We start from the raw sequence: 19124 nt of genomic DNA, 5'->3' as shown, positions 1-19124 counted from the left end.
TAATGATCTTTTCTGTATTGGAGATTAATACTATCAAAATTTCATAATAAATACCTCTCTCTTCGACCTCCTGCGTCGCTTAGGAGTCCTCTCGTATGCCCTCGGCAATGCTGGTACCTCTGTAATTGTGGGCTGTATATGTTCAAATACCTTTGTCAGATGAATCTACAATTTAAACTATAACATTATAATTCATAGCATGCTAAATTTATAACATAGTTAATCATGAATTCAAACTACAACTTACTATTGTAGGCTCCTCCTCAGGAGTGAGTGGCTGCATCACAAATCTACATAATTGTCTCGTCGAACCTCATGTGCACTAGGAGTCTCCTATGAGATACAAAATAGTAGTTGTTAATATCACAGAAATTAGTTTTGAATTTATTTATGAAGATAAGTGATGCAAGAGCATCCCATGCTCATCAGGGGAACATTGAAGATCCAAGGCATTACAGAGGTCATGGAACATCTCTTGAAGTCAATTGGGCAATCCTTGCACCAATTATGGCTCATGGAAGCATACAAAGTTATAATGTTGGACTCATATGTGGAATAAAGTTGTAATTGGGCATGAGATAGGATTTTAGGATTTTAGAATTTCTGCATCAATTAAAAAAATAAAAAATAAATGATACTTATACATACAATGGGGCTCTCTGTGCGAATGAAAATCCCTGATGATCTAGGACACCGAATCTGTACAGGCTCATCGCCAGTAGCCACACCCTATATACAATAAATAATGTAATTAAATGAGATTACCACAAACATTTTACAAGAATTCATCAATATTTAATCAATTAGAAAACATCTAATTACCTTTCCCTTGTCAATGCATGCTGGCTCATCCCCCGCACTTTGTCCCCCCGGGGCAGGTGGTATCTGCAAGATAAAAGAAAGATTAGCAACCATATATGCTACAATATCAAATAGAAAAAAGAAATGTGAACACAACATAATGTACCGTAGATGTCTCAAGGCCAAATGAAATGGCCAAGAGTGTAGCATCATCTATCTGTCTGAGCTCCTCCTCGGTCATCAACTAAACATGAATGAAGATCGCATACATGTAAAAGTTAGTATGGCTTAAAAATTAAAATTACTCTATTATAAAAATTAACTTTAAATCACATATGTCATAACAAAAAAATGTATACATGTACCGACACCGAAGGAGTCCATGCCTCTACATTCCCCTCCTCTCTCGCATCAGGGTCTGTAGCCTCTACACGTGCGTCTGGTGTATCCTCGTCTAATACAAAATGATACTGAGGAAGATCACCTATGGGACCCAGGCAAATATTCTTGCATGTAATGCAAGTGTGAGGCACACAAACATGTGATGAGCTATCCGATGATGAACTGGGACCAACATCATCAACATGAGGAGGCAAGACTGACCTAGCCTGAGATATCATTAGGCTACTCAGCCTATGAATGGCTCTGATGGTCTGAGAGCTAGCCTCTGCCATAATATCTGGATGCTGCACTCGAGGAGGGGGGGAGATATCAGGGGGGGGGACAAAAGTGCCAAGTTTCTTCCACTGGGAAGAGGGTCTATCCTGAGGAGCTCCTAGTCCTAAGCCCATGTTGGGCTTCATGCTCCAATAGTTCACTTTAAGTTTCAACACAAATTCTGCATATAATTTTTTAAGGAAATAAAATGGTATGTCTAAATTTCCATGTGGAGGGATATCAAAGACCATCCACCAACGGTCCCAAAAATTTGCACGTATGGCGTCATTTGTGCACCATTTAATCGATAGTTTGGTTTTTTTTGGGTCAACTAGTATACCCATTTTTGGGTTAGCAAAAAGGCTTGCCAAATCGTCTTTGGTTATGTTGAGGGCCGTGACCTCATCATAATCCAAACCATCATCAAACATCTGGTGCATTTCATCACGCCAACGAAGAGCAGAATTTTGTTGGTTTGTAAGAGTTTTAAGGTTATCCACTATGGTGTTTAACGTGGATAACATAGGAGCCAGTGCAGGTACATTATTGTATGTTCTATGCAAACCTCTCAACTCAGTGAGATTTTCATTTATCAAATCCTCGATTCGAGGAGGGTTTTGAGGAGGTAGAGGATCATTTGGTGGACGGTTTTGTCGGGATACTGGATCGTTTGGTGGTGGGTTGCGAGGAATATTATTCCCTGCCTCAGTGTCATCATTTTGATCAGCCATTCCTATTGAATTGCAAAACGTAATATATATTAAAAAAAAATCTAAATTTTAACCATTTTTGTCAAAAAAACCCTAGATTCAACTAAAACAAACAAAATCTTGTTAAAATCTATTAAATTTAGGTTAAAAATGAGTCAAGGGAGGGGGGGGGGGGGGAACATACCTGATATCTGATATCCGATTTGCTATCTGATATCCGATTTATTATCTGATATCCGATTTGATTGGCCCAAATTTGCGTGAAAATAAGGGTCGCGGGTCTGTGATTTTGTATTTAATCCATGCACAGGTATCGGATATCCGATATTATAATATATATAATATAACATATATATTACATTTTATATATTTTTATATTATATTTTATATTTATTATATTAATTTACTATATATTATAATATAAAATATTATTATTATACTATATTATTATAATTTATAATATATTATACTTTTTTATTATATATTATATTATAAGATATTACTTTTTATTATTATATTATATTATATATATATATATATATAATATTACATTACTATATATTATAATATATGAAATATTATATTATATTATTATAATATAATATGTTATTATAATATTATTATTATAGTATAATATTATAGTATAATAATTATTATAATAATAATATTAAATAATATATCATACTATTATATGATTTTAATTATTAGTCGGATATTGGATTTAAAATCGGATATCCGATATATATCGGATATCCGATATATATCGGATATCCGATATGATATCGGATATTTGATAAGGCTCGGCTTAACCTTCTAGGTTTGGTTCCTGGATAGGTAAAAAAAAGTCAGAGAGGATTTTGAAGCGCTTTTAGGCGTCTTCAAACTCTTTTTTTTTCACATCGCCACTTTTTGGCACACCATGATCCTGCACATACCCATAACTAACCTATGAAACTCACTGATATACGTCTCAACTGATCCCCACTGCTTGAGTTGTGCCAACTCATTAAACTATAATTTGGAATCCCTGGTATCAAATCTCTCTATGAGCTTCTCAGTGAACTCCTCATAAGATGTGATCTAATTATGTCCCAAGGTGACCATGCCATAGTTCCACCACTCATGTGCTGGTCCATCCAAGTGAATAGCCACATACTTTATAGCCTCCTCTTCAGGCATAAGATTTAGTTGCAAGTATGTATCCATCTTTTGCACCCAAGCTCGTGTGGTCATCTTCCCTGAAGTATTGTAATAAGGTAAAGAAAGTTTCCCAGCTTTCTTTCTCAGGTCAAGGTTTTGAATTCATCCTCCTAATCTAGGCATGTGTCTCATCGTCAAGTCCAAGTAATCTCTAAGAGAAATTTCTTCTTGAAACTCTAGTCCACTAGCCTCCCAATCCCTCCTGAATTAATCTTGTAACTCTTCAATCTATAGTTCATTAATCGGCTGAACTAGATCTTTGGGTGGGAAGGTGGGTAGAAGAGGTCTTGATCTGACTATTCAAGCTAGGTGTGTAACATGTCTAAAGTTATCGACCTGATTCCCATTGTTGTTATGTCCATTATTACCATTAATTTTGTCTCGGCCTCTATTATCATTGACCCTATTATTGTTGTTTCCATTGTTGGAATCACCTGGGTTAATATTAATGCCCATCTGTCTAGCCATTAGCTACAACATCATATCCATTTTCCTATTCTACTCTTGTTGCATCATATCCATTTGCCTATTCTGCTCTTGTTGCATACACTGCCCCTCCTCTAATGTACCCAATAACCTAAACATTACATTTTCTTGATTTGGACTGGTATTCATATCATCTCGGTCACCCATACTGCTATCTAGTTCAAAGAATATCTCCTATGTTTGTATGACTAGATTGTATGTTCCTCTAAATAGATGAACTACCCTATTCATTCTACAGGTCTGAATTCCTACTTTTTCTTGCCCTTGTATTGTGGAAATTATAAAGCCCTTTTCGCATGCTCAAACATAAATGCTTAAGATTTCCATAGGATGGCAGGACTTATAGCTCTGATACCACTATACTAGGCACCTATTGGTTATAAATTTATGAAACACTTTGCAAGAAAGCTCTGATACCAATGTAATGGGCCCTAATACCACTATAATGGGCACCGTAGAATGCCCAAAAATTGAACCAACTGCGAAAATAGATTTTTTTATGCAAACTGAAGATTGAACCGATGTTGAAATTATATTAATTCTCAAAATGATGAAATCAAGTACAAAGCAATGTTTTTCAAAGGCCAAACCACAAGGGAATGATGTCTAGAATGTTACAAGAGAGGAAGAATGTCCTCTATTGCCAAGAAAGATATGTGATTCACACATCCAAGCTCTTATCAAATGTCATTCACAAAAAATCCCCATGCTCAAGAATAAGACTTTCACCCCTATTTATCCTTTTCCTTCACCCTTCTAGAAGGAACTAAAACATTAATTAATTACAAGTACTAGAAGCTTCCCTAGTCCAATAATTAATGCACTCTCTAGAAACTTCTCCCTTGTAATACAATAATTAATTGTGCTTCTAGAAAATTAAATTACTAGGGGCTTCTGCCTTTCCAATAATTAATACACACTCTAGAAGCTTCTCCCTTATAATACAATAATTAATTAAATTAATTAAATATAAAGTCACCTTTTAATTTTTAATTTTAATTTATTTAATGAATTTATAAGAAATTAATTTAATTTCCTCTTATGCTCCACTTAGACTTTGGAGAACGTGAAGGCTAAAATATGGGGTCATTACATGCATTAATAAGAATATAGATTTATAACATATGAATTCCAAGTAGCTATATTTGAAGAAGGTTAATTTCCTAGTGCATTGAACCAAAAAGGAACATGGATGTCAATGTGTTGATATAGATTCAATCAAAAGCTAATAAGGGTGGAGGTTGAACCTTAATATAAGGAGTAGTACAAAGAGACAAGCAAGACCTATGATGTACTAAAGCTACTTTAAATAACCAAATAATTATAAGGTATGTGCTATCGGCATCGTTTGAGATAATCTATCTAGTACAATCCTCTAAGAATTTAAAGATGTATGAGGCTTTGCATTAATCTCCTAAAGTCTAGTCATAATAGTGTGTGGAAATTCCAATGAAAGTGATGTAATAATAGAAGATCTATTAGAGAGTAACAACACAGTAGATGAAGAGATAAGAGGACTAAAGAAATAAAATGAATCCAATTAGTATAACTTTGCAAAGAAAGAAAACAAAAAGATAAATTAGAGGAGGTTAAGATAATGACTGATAAAGAAAACACTAAAGATTCGACCACCTCATATAAGTCAAGATGGAAGTTTCCAAAACTTATAATTTTTTTAGGACAATCATAGAACTACAAATAGACACAACCATTATACTTCCTCAAATGATTAAATCAAATACCAATAACGTCATTACATATATTAAAAAGTGAATAATGTCATTGCATACAAATAAGACATTTCCAAGTGCTAAGTTATTTGAATGATTCATTGAATGAAAGTTCTTTATTTATTTTTCTTATTTCATTATACAATACTATAGATAAGTAGTTGATTTATGATTTTTTAAATTTTCTAATCATGAACAAGACTAGAATTAAATCTATAGCATAATTTTCTCAAAATATTGGCATTGAGCAGTGGCCACTTCATCAATATCACATGTCTATTGTTATATAAAAGCTAATCTTTGGATACTATAGCATTTTTATTAGTCGATAGGCTTTCCTATTGAGGTGGCTTGCAACAAGAAATTGTCTCACAATGCTAATATTTTGTTCGTAATTAGTTTTAGAAAATTGGATTTAGACAGTCATTAATAGTAGATTGGTTTTAGATTGTCATAATTAATTTACATTAATTTTAGTGGAATCTAGCATTAGATAGATCAGATTTGTTGGACCACACTAGACTCTAGCATTACTTTCTCCACTTACATGTCGATCTACTACACACTCAAACTTTACTCTTCATCTCAGATTTTGTGTCTGCAAAAAAAAAATTAGAGTGGGAGAGAGATAGTTTTTGGCCTATATCACAAAGTTCAATCAATCGTATGTAAGACTTACAATTAGGAATTGTGCTACAGGTTTTTTGTTTTTTTTTTTAGGAGATGGGTGTAGGTGAATAGTTTGAAAAGCTATCCATTCTCAAGCTAAAACTAGGGAAGGGTGGTTATCAAGAGGATAGTACTCTACCCACTCTCTGGGATGCCCTCCCATTCATTGTTGTTGTCAATGGATAGAGCTCTGGGAAATATTTAGTTTTGGAGAGCATTGTGGGAAGATATTGTTTTCCTCATGGATTAAGGTATTATGACAAGGCATCCACTCATTCTATAGTTGCATAGGATTTATGAAGGCAAGAGGGAGTATGCTGAGGAATAGAATCACAAGTTATGCAATGTTAAGGAAAGAAATTGTCAATCAGACTAATCGAGTCATGGGTCGTACAAATAAAATCCCAACTATACAAATTCATCATAATATTTTCTCGCCTAAAGTTGTGAGCTTGACTCTTATTGATCTCCATAGATTAAAAATAGTGGCTATTGAAGGACAACCTAAGAGCATTATAGCTAACACTGACAAGCCAAATTCAATAATCATAGTTGTTTCTCCTATAAATCAAGATCTTGCCACATGAGATGCTATTGAGATATCTCCTAAAGTAGATCCTAAAAGAGCAAGAAATTTTGGAGTCTTAGCAAAGATAGATCTGATGGATAAGGAAACCAATCTTGTTAATATTTTGGAAGAAAATAAATGTCAATTACAATTTCCTTGGGTTAGTGTTGTGAATCATTCTCATGATGATATCAACAAAAGTGTTGACAAATTGTTTCTATCATGGCTTCCTCAATCAAGCTTAAAGATTTTGCATCCCTTCTTCTTGACTCCTTTAGCTAATTCTTTTGATGATTGGTGAGGGAAGAATATTGTGTTGAGTCAGTTACATCATTGAACCCATTTACCACAAACTCCCACAAGTCATTTGCAACCATGATAGTTCTCATCTTCTTTTCCCAAGTGTCATAATTTTGTCCATTAAAGGATGATGGATGCTACCATGTCTTTCTTGCATCTCCAACCATGTCTCCTACAAGTTCAAACACCCAAAAATAATTCCCAAACTTACAAGGATGTGGGGTTCAATAGCTCTAATACCATATAATTTTTTTCCAATTTTTCCAACCTAGGAAGATGACTGGCCAATAGGGGCAATAAGTGTAGAAAAGGAAACAACCAAGTATGCTCAGTCAATACTAAGATTGAGACTCAGTAAATATTAAGAACAACTTGGTGGACACTAAATGAGTTAAGTTAGTTAAAAAAGAAATCGAGTGATCTCAGAGAACTTGGCTAGTGTAAGGACCGAGATAGCTCATCTAATACAGTGACTAAGTGAACTCAATCAACACAACTTGGTGAAAAAGACTCAATTAGAATAGGAACAAGATAATGATTGAGATAGGATAAAGGACTCAATTTACATAGGGATCAAGCTAGATGTCAACTGACTAACAATCTAGTGTATCCACCATTAAAGCATGAATGAAAGAACAAATACTTGCAACTTTGTTTTGCATAAATATCAAAATAAATAATAGAATAGATATGAAAGAAGACAACAACAAATAAATATAGAAGATGGAAAAGATTTCTTTCTTTCTTCTTTCTATTAAATTGAATCAAAAAATTACAAATTTGGAACATAAACTACAAACCCATAAAACTTAAATAACTTACTACTACTACTTCTGATGATGAAACTAAGCTTGCAACTATAAAGTGTTACATACAATAACCTTAAAGAAATCACTACTTCAATAGAATAATCATTCACTTAGAGAGAGAGAGAGAGAGAGAGAGAGAGAGAGAGAGAGAGAGAGAGAGAGAGATCCAATGTGTTGCTACACACTCTAATATTCCTCTATTATTGTTTCTTTGTAAGTTTCTTCTTCTACTCTCTTCTTTCTGCTCTATCTCTCTTCTGAATTGGAAGCAATTCCATTCTTTTTGTCTTTGGATAAAATATTCCCTCTCATTCCAAAAATTTGAACTCCTCTACCAAGTTAGATGCTTCATTTTGCTAGGTAGGTGAGCATAGGGCTCTAGGGAGAATAAAATTATATTAAAATTTCAACACTCCCCCTTTGTCCTGAGTCAATAAACAATAGATTAGTTTTGATCCAATTTAACTATGCCAAGACTCCTTCTTAGGAACACATAACTTGGTATGACCAATGGCTTAGTGAAAATGTCTGCTAGCTGTTGCTCAGACTTACAATATTCCATTTGATTTCTCCATTTTCCACTAGCTCTCTAATGAAATGATATCTGATCTCAATGTTCTTTATTCTTCCATGGAAGACTAGATACTTTGTCAATGTAGTTGAGGAAATATTGTCACAATAGATTGTGGTTCCATCCTCTTGCTTTTCATTCAAATCTAACAAGATTCTTTTGAGCCAAATAGCTTGACATGTTGTTGTATTTTCTATTATGTATTCAACCTCTATTGTAGATTGAAAAAAAATTGATTTCTTCTTGGATGCTCATGAAATTGCACCTGAGCCCATATTAAACAAATAACTAAAAATGTTATTCCTATCATCTAGACTTCCATCCCAATCACTGTTAGTGTAACCAACTAGCCTAAATTCATTATCAATAGTATAGAAAATGCCAAATCCCTTGGTGTCATTCATATACCTTAAGATCCTCTTTCTTTCTTACCAATGAGAATCATTCAGAGCTTCCATGAATATGAAAATCAAACTTATTGCATGCATCATGTCAGGTCAAGTTGTTGTCAAATACAAAAAACTTCCAACCATGCTTTTGTATAATGTTGGATTGACATTGTTGCTACAATCTTCCTTGCTCAACTTCAAGCCTACTATTATTGGTGTTGGGGCTGGTTTATTTATTTTTCACTTCAAATCTCTCAAAGATCTAATTTTCATATTTGAACTTTGTCATCTCAAATTCACTCTGCATGGCCTCTTTAAACTCACCGATTAGGAAATTATCATTTCCAATCAAAATAAAGACATCTACATACAAGAAAACAATCAAAACCTTATTATTTTCTACCTTGACGTAGAGAGTGGGCTCACCATCACTTTTTCTAAAGCCATTTCTCATCAAGTACGAGTCAATCTTGCTATATCATGCCCATTGTGCTTTCTTGAACCCATAAAGAGATCTCTTCAACCTATGCACTTTTTTTTATTTGTTGGAATTATAACTAGGAAGAGAGTAAATTTCTAAGGTGGGGGGGTGGGGTGAATTAGGAGTTTAAACTTGGACCCATAAAAGATTCACCATTCATATATCACATGCATTAATATATTGAAATAACATGTAAAGCATATGCATCAATCATGTAAACATGTAATCAAACATTCACATAACACCACATATGATTACCCAGAAACCTTCCAAGTGAGAAGATAAAATTGGGGTGGGGATGACACCCACATATCTTCACTACTGCAGCTATAAAGTGTATCTAATGAAGGTTACAATGGTTTGACCATAAATCATGATCTTCCTTATGAAAGGCCTACCCTATTAAAAGCTTACAAAGACTATTAAGTCCCACCTTGTTAGAGGATTTCAACACCCTATTAGAAGTGTGCTTGGTTAGAGGAATTCAACTTACAATTAAGTAAGCACTCTATTAAAGGATTTCATACAACCTGTTAGGACTACTTTGTTAAGATATTTAATTGAAATCACCTATTAAAAATGTATCATCATAGATCCTACGGTTGGCACTAGCTTATTTGATAAAAGATCACTTCTATACAATCTTTGATTGATCCTTCACAGTCTAATGTATCAATGTTGTATCCTTCTCTATCCTCTGTTCTTCACTTTAACTAATTTTGCAATTCACTCTTACATCTAAGTTACCTCTAATGCTTTGCAAACTATCTTGTTCACTCTTCTAATTCAATCATTCACCCCTTGTACACTATTCTCACATCAATAATAGTTTAGGGCTTCATCCTCCTTAAGAAAACTCTGGTGGATTAGGGTTAGGTATGAATCTATGGCTAAGATTCATCCATTTTTCCACTTAAATCTTCCCATTTTTTGATTGGCTACATGTAATTGCATAGGGAATCCACATATAGATTCGCCCTTATCTCCAGGAGATCATAATCTATCATTAAATCAGATAAAAAAATGATCTACATAATTTTTTGTGCCATTACAAAAAAATATGTCCAAACAGTGTCACTCAACATATGAAGTCTTTGATGCTCAGTATACATTGTATTTCTTCTTCTAACTCAACACCTAAACTACTTGGCATCCACTATTTACTCAACACTTGAATTCACTTAGGATGGTCTATCTACTCAACACTTGAGTGACTCAACACTCATTGCAACTCGGCATGGTCTTACATTTACATGTTGCGCTCAGCATGTATTACTAGTTCAACATTAACTAAGTAAATGTTTTAAGTGTGTTGACACTCACTTGTCAAAACCAATCTGAGATCAAGAATCTCCCGCTCTGACATGAGTGTCAAAAACACTTAAATATACAATATTCTACTTAGCTTCTCAAGCATAACATATCCATGATTTGACTTATATACAAAACTTCAAATTTTAAAAAAATTTCAATAACCTAAATACCTCAAAATTGATAGCTCTACCTAAGTTAATGTGTATATTTTCCATCAATAATATATGCTTTTCTATAACTTCAATGTGTTGTATCTAATACTCTTTCATCTGATGTGATGCTCTTTTTACAACTAATTTTGTATCTATTTACTACTTTCCTCAAAAAGGTATCTCAAAAGTGTTTACATGTATATCACCCTAATGATATAACTTTATTTTATTGTCTTCCTTTCTTTTATTCACTGCTACCCCTTTGTTCATACTCCCTTTCTATATTTCTCTATTTTTGGCTCCCCCTTTATTTATTCTCTCCTTCTTGCTTTATCTCTCCCCCTAGATTTATCTTTGCTTTATCTCTCCCTAATGTTTTATCTCTTCTCCTTTTTGGCACTTATGTCAAATGGGCTATACACATATAGTGTGTTTTTCAAAAAATGATTTATGGAATTCCATTATGATTTTAAGAGTTTCATCCCAGTTGTCACATGCAACATCCAATGACTTGATTTGGATAGCAAGTTTAGTAGAAGGGTGTACTAGGACATCTAGAGTAGAAAGATTGGGGTCTTTCTTTAGCATAGTTTTTGCATAACCTAGTTCCTTGTACAATATTTCCATGTGTAGGGTGAGGGATGCTTATATATATATATCAATTTGGCTCTTATGCTAGTCTCTTCTACTATTAACACAATGAATTGACTTTGTGTCTGAAGTAATGTATGAAATTGCTTCTCACTCTTAGTAGGGTTTTGAGGTAGCCTTATACTTGATATGTTGAGATTTCTCTCCAAGCTCAAAATATGATGTCTACTCTCTAGGGTGAAGAGTGTAGGGTCACACAATTTGGTGTACAATGAGAATATATTCTCAAGTACCTTCTTCACATCTTAAACCTTTGTTTCCAATGCAACTTGAGTGAGTGCTATATCACTAGATATCTTTGCATTTACCTTGCTCTAGAATTTATTTTTATACCATTCTAAGAGTTTAAGATTAGCATTAATATCTTCATTATTGACCTTTTCTACTATATCTAATAGTTTTTCTAGTAGTGAATTGGTCTCTTCAGGATTTGGCAGAAATAATGCATCCAAAAAGATGTCTTTAATGCCTTGAAGTTCTTGCCTCTGCTTATGTTCTCTCCTAATCATTTCTTAATGCTTTTTGTTCTCTAAAGCTTGTTGGAAAATACTTATTTGGAAGAGTGTCATTGTATCATAATCAAAATTAGGAATAAAAATCTCTTCATCTAGAGTGATATCTCCATAGTGAATTACCTTTTCAACTTTTGAAGAGCTAGATCTTGGCACTAAGATTTGCAATCGTATAGCTTCTGTGCTCGACTTCTAATAAACTTTTGTAGGAGAAGTGTTAGATGTTGGTAGAGTTACCAATGCATGGATGGTTTCCTACTACTTTACCTTAGGTGTTTTCTCACTCTCTTTAGATTTTCTCTTGTCTATTACAATAACATGAATAACACCTTGTCCTTGTGCTTTAGACATAGAAGAATCTATCTATCCTGCTTCCTACTATCTACCAGTAATGTCTTTTTCTTCTTTTGTAATCTGCTTCTGCTCAATTGTGTCAACTTTAACAAATGTATCAATCTTAGTAGATGTATCTACTATTGTTTGAGTCAAAGCTTTTACTTTAGTAACTGAAGGGATGATAGAAGGTGGTTCTTTTGGGTTCACCTTGTCCCTTGTGACATCAGGTACTGCCTTTTGGAGCTCATCTATACTGACTAAAATCAGATTATCTCATAACTTGGCCTATAGTGTAGATTGGTCCAATATCTTCTTTAAGTCTTTTGTGATCAAGAGATTGATGTTCTAAGTTGAAAGGTCAAAGACAACCTTTGCAATAATGGTTTCAGTAGACTTGACTATGTCATATGGGGGTTTGACACTTGACAACTATATTTCCTACACAATCTGTTCATCTTGCTACTATTCAATTGTTGCCTTGTCATTAGTATACTTTTTAGTTTCTTTCCCCACTATATCATCTTCCTTATCATCCTTTTCTTTTTCATCATCATCATTATCATCCTCTTTATCATCAATTTTACATTTAGAGGGATCAAATTCTCCTTGTTTTATAGTGGTCAACCCATAGATAAGTTTCCATATTTGGGTAGATTTCTTGACCACATCTTCAATATTATTTTGAAGTATGCTAAAGTCTTTATCCATATTTCTTAGTAGCCTTAGCAATTTACCCTTTTGTCAATTTTGGCATTACTTGGGCTAAAGTAGTTTCACTTATTTGTTTTTCCAAATTTAAACAGTAATGCGATTTTTGCTCAACTAAGTCATATAGTATCTTGGGTACTGAGTTGGAAAATTCTCATGGAATTGTCTTAAATTTTTGATATCATTGTATATTGGGCTTCTTCCACTAGATTCTTTTCTTCTTTCTTAAGTTTCTCAAAATTATTATGCTTTAAACTAGACAAATCTGCATTATTCTTGACATTTTCACACAAATTTTCAAGATTGGAAATTAGTTTTTGACTTAGTGCTTTGAATTGGCTTATATCATCTGATTCAATCCTTTCTTCATCTAAATCTAATTGTGCAACATATTTTCTTCTTTGTGTCATTTTCACTTGGCCACCTTGCTTTGTTTGCTTGGATTTCTCCTTGGCCTTTTATGTTGTGGCTCATGTGCTTTCTTTGGTGGTAGGTGTTGTTGGCTTGGTTGTGCTTGGTTTAACAATTTTCTTTTCCTTAGCCATTGGCTATGTCTTAGCCTTTCTCTTCTTTGGCTTGGCATGTGTGGGTGCTTCCTCAACTTCTTCTCCCTCTATAACTTATGTTTCTTCCTCTTCCTTATCCTCTCCCATGCCTTGAGTCAATGCAAGAGGTTCTTGAGTTTTCTCTTGTTTTCCTCTTCATCTTCCTCATCTCCTTCCTCTTCTTCCTCATCTGCACCTTCACCGAATTTTGCCTTTAGCTTCTTTACTAGCTTATCTTTCTTCTTAAGTGTAGAGGCAATTTTCAACTTTGTGGTAATCTTTGATTTTACCATTTCATAGTTGCCAAATATCTTTTTACTTTTTTCAATCTCCTCTAATATGAGTGCTATGATGGCTACTAAAGCTTCATCAACATTAATCTCATACCAAAGTGGTCTTAACCATCTAACCTTTGGTGTAGCAACCTATACAAAGGTGTAATCAACATCAACTAGAAAACATATATCATTGTAATGTTGCTCAACCAATGAAATAGGTATCCCCATTCTTTCCTTCATTGATTTCTTAAAATCTTCAAAATAACTTGTCATTAATGATTCAAAATTTTCTCCCATATGTTCAATAAATTCATTGATTTGCATTGTTATTGACCTATTTGTTTTCTAGCTTATAGTACCAAAGGAAGGAAATGCATTTTGCACATAAATGAATATACAGATAGGTATGGAACCAAATTTACATTGATCACTCTTGGTCTTTCTGATTACTCTAAAATTTTCTATTAGTTGCTGTACTTGAAGCTCAGCTAGATCATAAGTATGATCTTTCTTCACAATCTTGTAGCCAACATCAACTGTGATATAGGGTACACTATTCAATCTGCTAGATTGATAGAATTTATGAGAAATTACCCTAACAACAAATTTTAACAATGGATCAGCAATAGTATCTATTTTCATGCCTCTTTTCTTCCATTTTGCTTCGCTATTTTTCTATATTGCTTCCTTGGAATCACTCCTCAGAGTCTTGGACTGATCTAGGGTTGGGTAGCCAATAACCCTATGAATTATTCTTTTTCTAATCTTAATTGGTCCACCCTCTAGCCATAAAGATCTATCCTATATTCAAGTTAACACAATTCTAATCTATTTAGTTTTAAATACATTGAGAAAATCTAGGGCATGCATCAAACCCTTATTTTCAATGATTTTATACTCTTCCTTCATATAACCATTTTCACATAACCTATCATATGCTTCTCTAATTTTTAAGTCCCCAATGCTACCAATTTTGACATTATAACATCTTCTTATATCTTGCAAAATTATGACATTTAGCAAGATCATGGATAAAGTGCTAGAAGGATCTTGTTTGTAAGCTATGTTAGGAATGGCCTTAAATATAGGTTGTTTAACTTCATTACTAACAAGATGAACATTCAAAACCTCTTTCCCTTCTAAATTCTTTGAGATAGATTCCATTTGTCAAACTAGGGTTTATGCAAAGTAAAACTGTGTAGCTTGGCTTGTGATAAATACCTTGCAAAATTTGGAGAACTGGTGTGAGATTTCTATCAAATTCTCTACAAATACCTTGAACAAGTTTCTTAATCTCCTTTCACTCTGCTTTCTCTTTGCTCAAATTGAAAATGATGAATAATGAGTGAAATTGATCATATATGCTATGAAAAACCCTTTCATTTAATACCTAGTGCTTGTACAACTATAAACTTGGTATCAACTCAATTTCAAAATCACTTGGTAGCTATTGATTTGACAATCACTCAGTAACTACTATAGGCTCAACATCGACTAGATAGTCCTTTAGCTTAGCATTTACTAGCATTCCACTTAGCATATATAGAAAATATTTCATGCTTGGCAACCACGTGAAAACTTTAAAGATTTAACTTGAATTTACAAGAACATCTTGCTTCAGTATTATCTCCCTTTTGGAACTGATGTCTAATATTACACTTGAATATTAGTTCCACATACCTCTTGATTGTCTAGTTTGATGAGGTGTGACCACTTGACCCATTGGGTGAAGTGATCTCTTTTGCATTTGATGTGCTGCAAGCATCTTTCTTTTTCCATGTCTTTTTCATCTTTTGATGTGCTCAACATTTACCTTGAATTTTCCTTTATCAAATTCACAACTTGGTGCCTTTGACCTAGTTGGACAATGCTTACTAATGTGACTAGTCTTCAAAAAACTAAAAAATGTAGTTTGACTCAACCATCTTTTATAGTTGCCACTACAGTGTGTTCTAATACTATTCTCAGGAACATGTCTATATTCTTGAAAATTGTGGCACCTATATATTGTATTGTAATCCCAATTATAAAAGTTTCCATAGCTTCATACCTTTGCTAGCTTGTTCAATGACCACATGGATTTTGATCTACATTCAAAAGATCTAAGTCCATACTTTTGATAGTTGTAGCAATACCCTTCAAATCTTTGTTTTTGCATAATCTTGGTTCTACATTCATTTGCCTAATGACCTTTCTTGTTGCACTTATGACAATGAGTCATGTTCTTAGGTTTGAAATTCTAATTTGTATTGTTTCTACTACACATATTAGTAGTATGTCCTTTCTTACCAAAATTATGACAAGTAGGTTTGGAGTTCTTATCTTTGATGTTCCTCTCTTTAGCAACTTTGGATGATTCTCCTTCTTTAGTGCTTGTGTAGCCCAATCCTAATGTATCTTTGTTGGATCTAGGGGATCTCAGTAATTGCTCAAAGTATTTGATGGCTTCATTTGGCTTGTTGAAACTTTCAACAAATTCCTTTTCTCCTTTTAGGTCATTCTACAATTGTTCATTCTGCAACTTCAATGTGGTTATCTCAATGTCCTTGACATTCAGATCATAGTTGGCATTCATCATTTGACTTAGAGTATCCAATTACATGCCAGATATCTTGGTTAGCTCTGTTGAATTTTCTTCCAATCTGTTTGCCAAAATTATTTTGTCTTTTTCAATCATGGCTTTGTCTTCCATGGCTTTCTTCTTTTGTTTGGTCACCTCACATAGTAGTATAGCTTGTGATTCTTGCTCTAATTTGAGATTTCTAATTTCCTCAGCTTGAACTTTGTTCTTTTCCATTAGATCTACAATTGTTCCATCAAATTCACTAGAGTTACCATCTACAAATACCTTGATGATGTCTATCTCTTTGTATATGTGTCATTCTCTACAATATTAATCTCTTTCCTTCTCTTTAAGGATTTCTTTAGTTCATCTCTTGCCTCATTCAATTGATGTAGTATGAGATGTATTTCAATCTCCTAGTCCTCAATAGTATTTTCCATCTTGTAGACTTCCATTTTAGGATCTTTCCTCTAAGATAAAAAGCTTCTCTTTCAGAGAACTTGTCTCTGATACCAATTGTTGGAATTACAAGTGGGAAGAGAGTAAACTTCTTGCCGGGGGGGTGGTGAATCAAGAGTTTAAACTTGGACCCATAAAAATTTCACCATTCATATATCACATGCATTAATATACTAAAATAACATTTAAAGCATATGCATCAATCATGTAAATATGTAATCAAACACACACATAACACCGGATGTGATTACCCAAAAACCCTCCAAGTGAGAAGGTAAATTTGGGGTAGGGACGACACCCACAAATCTTCACTATTATAGCAATAAAGTTTATCCAATCAAGGTTACAATGGTTTGACCATGAATCATGATCTGCATTGTCAAAGGCTTGCCTTATTAAAGGCTTAAAAGGATTGTTAAGTCCCAACTTGTTAGAGGATTTCAACACACTGTTAGAAGTGTGCCTGGTTAGAGGACTTCAACTTACAATTAAGTAAGAAACCTTTTAAAAGATTTCATATAGCCTGTTAGGAATACTCTATTAAGAGATTTAATTGAAATCACTTGTTAAAATGTCTTAGCATAGACCCTACAGTTGGCACTGGCTTGCCCGATAACAGATCACCTCTATACAATCTCTAATTGATCCTTCACAATCTAATGTATCAATGATGTATCCTTCTCTATCCTTTGTTCTTCACTTTAATTAATTGTACAATTCACTCTTACATCTAATTCACCTTGAATGCTCTACAAACTATCTTGTTCACTCTTCTAATTTGATCATTTACCCCTTGTACACTGCTCTCATCATTGTTAAGAGTTTAGGGATTCATCCTCCTTAAGAAGACTCTGGTGGCTTAGGGTTAGGTATGAATCTACAGCTAAGATTCATCCATTTTTCTACTTAAACCTTCCCATTTTTTGATTGGCTACATGCAATTTCATAAGGAATCTACATATAGATTCGTCCTTATCTCCAAAAGATCGTAATCTATCATTAAGTCAGCTCAAAAATGGTTTACATAATTGTTTGTTCCATTACAAACAAATATGTCCAAACTGTGTCACTCCACATATGAAGTCTCCAATGCTTGATATACATTGTATTTATGCTTCTAACTTGGCATCTTAACTTCTCAGCATCTACTGTTCACTTGACACTTGAATTCACTTGGCATGGTCTATCTGCTCAACATATGAGTGACTTAGCACTCATTGCAACTCGTCATGATCTTATATTTACATGTTGTGCTTAGCATGTATTACTATTTTAGCATGAACTAAGTAAATAGTTTAAGTGTGTTGACACTCACTTGTCAAAACCAATCTGAGATCAACATTCCACACATGCAACTTCATAACTAGGTGGTTGCTCCACATTAACCTCTTCTTTCAACACTCCATTCAAAAAGGAAGACTTCACATCCATTTGATATATCTTCCACTTGTGTTGGGATACAATTTCTATGATAACATGTGCGGTTTCCATTCTTGTAATTGGGGCATAAGTCTCATCATAATCTCTGACATATTGTTGTTTGTACCCCTTGACCACTAGTCATGACTTATGCCTATCAATTTTTCCTTCAACATTGCACTTGGTCTTATAGATCCATTTAACTCCAATTATTTATTTCTTAGGAGGCAAATTAGTTAACTTCCATGTTTCATTTCTCTCTATAGCATATATTTCCTCATCCATAGCATTACACATTTCTTTTCTTTTATGGCTTCTTGAAAATATATTGGATCACTATGAGAAAATAATACAAAATTAACATTCTCATCATAATCTTCATCATACCTTTCATCTTGGTATATATCCCTTTGACTCTTAGTCTTTCTTGGCAATAAGGAGGCGATAATGGGATCAAATTTTTTAGTACTATTGTTGCTACTATTTTGCATACCAATTCAGAGTCATCTAGAACTACTAAGGTTTGATTCTCTACATGTTTGAGGTTTCTTGCATGGAGCTATCTATATTTATTGCTTCTTTATCTTTTTGATCACCAATTTCATCTTCTTCATTAATGGTTGACACTGTGCTTGAAGATTCATCCACTGAGCCATCCAATGATTGATTTTGAAGAAACTCTACATCTCTTGAAATGATGATCTTCTAGGTGATTGTATTATAAAATCTATAGGGATTTTATTCAGAACTATAACATGTGAAGATCTACTTCACACTTTTTTCATCCAATTTTTTCTTTGTTCCTTTGGCATGTGT

At 33.7% G+C, this 19124-nt stretch overlaps 1 pseudogene; it reads left to right on the top strand.

Moving 5' to 3' along the window:
• The window catches only part of LOC149549932 (dynamin-related protein 5A pseudogene), a 38221-nt pseudogene extending 31099 nt beyond the window's left edge, over positions 1 to 7122 (top strand).
• Positions 7123 to 19124: the final 12002 nt, after the last annotated feature.

The sequence above is a fragment of the Cupressus sempervirens genome, chromosome 7 (genome assembly GCF_028749045.1).
Source record: "Cupressus sempervirens isolate cs-2001-9-10 chromosome 7, ASM2874904v1, whole genome shotgun sequence".
In the NCBI taxonomy this organism is placed as follows: Eukaryota; Viridiplantae; Streptophyta; class Pinopsida; order Cupressales; family Cupressaceae; genus Cupressus; species Cupressus sempervirens.
This window is presented reverse-complemented; position numbering and strand designations above follow the sequence as displayed.